At 29.5% G+C, this 5235-nt stretch overlaps 1 long non-coding RNA gene across 6 annotated transcripts; it reads right to left on the reverse strand.

Moving 5' to 3' along the window:
* Window positions 1–470: 470 nt before the first annotated feature.
* On the reverse strand, window positions 471–4644 carry LOC133788862 (uncharacterized). 6 transcript variants are annotated; one of them, XR_009873398.1, is made up of 7 exons: window positions 4341–4631; window positions 4199–4252; window positions 3993–4108; window positions 3838–3884; window positions 3239–3390; window positions 977–1041; window positions 471–711 (listed from the first exon to the last, which is right to left on the reverse strand). It is a non-coding gene; the product is annotated as an uncharacterized LOC133788862 (long non-coding RNA). The 6 variants fall into 6 exon arrangements; XR_009873397.1 differs by having other exon boundaries at window positions 977–3390; window positions 4341–4644; XR_009873395.1 differs by lacking the exon at window positions 977–1041 and having other exon boundaries at window positions 4341–4625.
* Window positions 4645–5235: the final 591 nt, after the last annotated feature.

Raw genomic sequence — 5235 nt, forward strand, 5'->3', positions numbered from 1 at the left:
GTGCTTCCATGATAAAAAAGAACCTAATCTCAGTTTCTCACACTACAAGAAAAATGCATTCAATAAGACCGAAAAAGTATTATCTAATGCATACAATAACACTTTTTGATGTGTTAAGGAAAGTGATGTTATCGTAGGTGAGAGCACTTTGCACAACACTTTTCCATGGTTATAGAGAAGTATTATTGTATATTCTACCATAATACTTTTTTTGCGTTATTTTTGTAAATGAATAAGTATCTCCCTTTGTTATTTATAATAGCTTATATAACACTTTTTTCCACTTATAAATTAGTATTATAGTATAATTTACAATAACATATATTTTGGATTACTTTAATATGCTCAATTTATTATTGTTGCTATTAGTGTACATAATATTTTTCTCTTCCTTTGATTTTAATATTGTACTATATATTGTATAGATTTATCACTACTAATATTAAAATAAAATAACAATTAATCGAAAATGAAAAATAACTTGTCTTAATTAATTGAATAATTTTACAAATATTTATGTTGCAAATGATGAGTCTAAGCACACTAAAATACTTGAGGTCATTTAGAATTTTTTTAGTAATAACATTCATGAAGAATTATTTAGAACCACTTCTCTTGTCTTTTTCTGTAAGGTATATAGAACCACTTCTCTTGTCTTGCTTCTTTCTACAAAGCATACAACAAGTCTTAGACCACCTGCAATGTTCGAACCTACAACAAAATAAGATACCAAAACCAACAAGCATCAGAGAAGGAAATAAAGGTATATTATTGAAATAAGCCAAAAGTAACATGTATTTGAGAGACATGTACTCTCCATGAGTTGAGCTCACTCAATAGAGTTCATGCATACCAAACTACAAAATCTATTATCTGCATACACCCTCGTACTAATAAAATTCCTAGATTTCCCTTTGGATAATTTCAAAAAATAATTTATTTGTGCATAACAATTATCAAAGAATAGATTCGTCACCTATTACATAAGAAATTAGCAAATTCAACTCGCTACATATCATTTGTTCTTGTTTTCATTAGTTTCTGCAAAACAATATAAAAACTATACAATGAGTCCTTGTTAATATTTGAAAAATCCAGTCAATGCCTATAAACATCTATGTCATGATTAAAGTAAGAGAAAATTATATATATATATATATAGACATAGACATATTTATGCAAAGACTAATTGTAGAATAAATCTAAAAACAAGGGTGCTTGAAAGCAATAACACATAACAAAAACATGGCATGGTAAAGTTCTTAGTTCAAATAGGAAACACAACACAATCCTCATTGAAACAATGTACAATAGTATTATACTTTACATTATATTTTTACTTGAGAAACAAGCACAATGATCATTTAATTTTATGATTAAAAAAGTTGAGGTAAACTTAAGTTAAAAATAAATGAGTAAATAAAGAAAAAATAATTAAAATGAGATTCTTTTGCACTGGAAAAACTAGAACTACACTCTCATTCATACTAGCTAAAGCAACAAATTCTACCAATCGTATAAGAAAGTAGGCAAAAAAAAAAAGCTTCTTCTTAATGAAACTATTCCAAGTGTGCCCAACAAAATAACATTATCAAATATGAATAAAAAAACAGCAAAACATAAATCCAAAGGAGCATAAGAAACAGAGTGTGTGACTTATATAAAACACAGATAGAATAAGAAATAGTACTAAATTATAGCAAAATCACATATATAAAGACAACTAACATGATAATAGTGGTTTTGATTAAATGAACCATTTATACATAGACATATTATAGAGTAATACTAAAATTAGTACAAACATATTAAATAATAATTAATCTAGAATTAGGTGTGGTTCTTTTCCCTTACAAAAGAAGAAAAAGCAGTGCAGTGCCATGCCTAATCAATAGTACTGACTAGACCTTATATTCTTAAATTATATATATATATAAGAAGGATACACTCTGTCATTGTAGCAACAAATAGCATATATGTATATACATATAAATCTTTTCTTAATCATATTTCAAAAATCAATTTTATTGTATTTTCCTGAGCCCCACTAATTTTAAAAGAACAAAAATGGAGAGAAAGAAATAATGTAATGACAACTTAGAGAATATCTTCCACCATCCACAATATGTTTCTAGTTTAAAGTATTGCAAGTATTGGTGTTCTCCTTTGCCATGGTTATAGTATTATTTACAAGTACTTAAATAGAAGCACTTAACAATGGTTATGGTATGTATGGCACACAAAGGTGAAGGCATGCCTTGTCTTTAGTGTACACACAAGTATTTCAAAGGAGGCATTTATAATGGTGCATAGTTAGAGAAACAATGATGGTAAGAATTAAGTTTATTCTCTGAGTTGACAAGTAACATGTGATCTGTGCCTAGATGCATGCATATAAATATGTGTAGGTATATTTTTAAAGGAAATGAGATAAATAAAATAATAATGAAAGTAATAATAATGACAAAATATAATAACTTGATTAAATGAGAATACACTAAAAGTTTGACTTAGAAAAGTGAAAATTTCACTAATATCTTATATGTTTTTTTTTAATGTAGTAATAAATTAATGTTTGGGTTGAACAAATAATTGACAACTAACGTGATACTAGTGGCTTTGATCAAAATAAACAATTTATAGATACACATATATAAACATCATATAGCAATATTAGGATTAGTACAACCAAATATCTCAGATATACTTTAATATCATATGTACACATATTTAGATACATGCATCTATGCATAGGACACATGCTGCTTGTCAACATAGGAAAAAAGCTTAATTCTTACCATGATGCATGGCACATTAAATTTTGAGTTTTCAAAGAGAGAAATACATGCTGTTGTTAGGTGTCCATTTTCGAAAAAGTTCACAACACTAATTTCATCTTTGTCTTGATGAAAATATACAACTTTTACTAAATTCAAGACTTGACTATTCATAAGAGATGTTAAGGAAAGAATCAAAAGTTGAAATACTCATCAAATAATGGTATTTAATAAAACATAACCTACCAACTAGTATATGAAGACAAAACATAAAACAAAATCTTGAAATCTAGTTTGAAACTAGAAGCATCACAAGAAACCCCAGAAGAAAAGATACAGACAATATAATTTACAAATATTAATGTGCTATCTGGCAAACTAGAATAATGACAATGGACTCAAAAGTCACGATAAGAACAATATAATTTACATACAATAAATAAATAATTCACAAGCCAAACCTTCTTTGAATCATGTAAAGAAATCCATACATGCTTGTAGAAATCTCAACATCTTGAGGAAGAGATCACCTAGCATCTATAGGAATGGATTTAATGGCACTTAGGCGTAGCGTTCTTTGATCAACATCTTTTGAATAAACTCCATATAGAGCCTGCCAAAATGTATATTAAAATAGAATAAGCACAATGTGAAATAACTTAAAGATGCTTAGAATACAGAGCCTTTCTAATTGTCAATGTCGTCTGTGTGTGTTTCTAATACATATACAAATATTATTTTCTCTTTTTCTTTTGATGCATGAATAGAGTACTACTAAAAGTTCTCTATGGTATAACTAGCACAAAATTCCAATAAAGCCTTGGTAGTGGAATCATGGTATATATAATAAGAACTCAATTAATATATAAAATAATATATATCAACATTTAAAATTGAAAAGGCAAAATCTGTTGTACATGGAACCAAGTAAATCTACATTATCAACCATGAAGTAAATTAAAAAAAATCATAAATATATAATTAGAAAGTAATTGTAATATGTTGCATAATTAAATTTTATATAATAATTTGGTTGATTATAATAATAAAATGTACTTACTCTATCTTCTTCCTTAACTTCTCTCACAGCAGCATGACACCGTCTCCCTGCTTGATAAAATATAAAGCTTAAGCAATATTGTGTTTTTATAAATATAGCTTTTTTAGAAACAAAAAAAGTAATTAAGAAAGACATGAAGCAAAAATACTATGTACCTAGTCAAAAAGTTCTAGTTGGGTACTTTCCATATACCCAAGGCCCACAAATTCTCTATCTTGTCCTCAAGAACTAGCTCTTAGTATGTTTTCTTTCTTCCATATGTAATCACACACTGTATCAAATCAAAAACTTTTACAGATGTTAATACAAAGCAGAATATTTGAAATAAAAAATAGAAATATTGCAAAGTAAAGGAACTAACTTTTTGTTCAATTCCTAGATATCGTTCCCTTTCTTTGCAAGGTCAACTTAAGCCCTAAATGAATTTTTTCACCCAGAATACAAATGCAGTGAGAGTGAGGAAATGAAAGAAACTTAAATCGAAAAAAAGAAAGAAACAAAACCTCATTCTTGGTCCTTTTCATCCTTTATGACCTTAGAATAAATAGTCTTCAAACGAAAAGAAAACAAAGAACTGGAGAGAGAAGAGAAAACACAAAAAAAGAGTTGTATTCATTGTCCTTCAAGCGAGATGGGATAGTCGGAAAGAGAAGAGGGAGTTGTAGAGAAAGGAAGAGCTTGAGAGAGTAAGAAGGGGAAAGAAAAAGTTAGTACAAACAAAAAGTGATTTGGATGATAGGAAAACAACAAGGAGAAAGAGAGAGGGAAATTTGAGATTTAAGGAAAAGTATAAAAAGAAAAATTTGTTTGCCGCTTAAAAATTTAATACTTTACAGATTTTTTTAAATACCAATTATAATACATTTTTGTTGACAGTGAGAACTCGTCAACGAAGTTAAGTTAGAAAAATTGAAATATGGAGCTTATCAATGAAAAACTTAAAAAATCTAAACAGAAACTTAAAGAATAGTTGCAGAAAGAAAATAGTAAAAGGAACTTGTATTTCTTATGGTATGATGCTACAGTGTTTTTTCCAACCCCCTTCCATGTGGAAGTGGGGTTCCTTTTATAGTGGGCTCTAATGGCCCTTGATACATTGTGGTCCAAGGGACCAGGTGGTATACAAGTACACTGTCCGGGGAATGGTCTCAGGGGTAGTGGTGTTGGCTCCAGTACGTGGCCAGATACTATGAAGATGTCTCCATTACTTACTTTGAACGAATGTCAGAGGAGTGGCGCCAGGTGTAGTGGCGCAGGTGGTGGTGGTGTCGACTCTGACATCTGACCAGAGACATACAGGCCATGTCCCCTCTCCTAGTACTCCCACTACTTGTCTTGCACGAATATCCGTATCAGACATACGGGATCTTAAAGGTCGTACCCCGTACAAGATTGTAC

The sequence above is a fragment of the Humulus lupulus genome, chromosome 7 (assembly GCF_963169125.1).
Source record: "Humulus lupulus chromosome 7, drHumLupu1.1, whole genome shotgun sequence".
Lineage (NCBI taxonomy): Eukaryota > Viridiplantae > Streptophyta > Magnoliopsida > Rosales > Cannabaceae > Humulus > Humulus lupulus.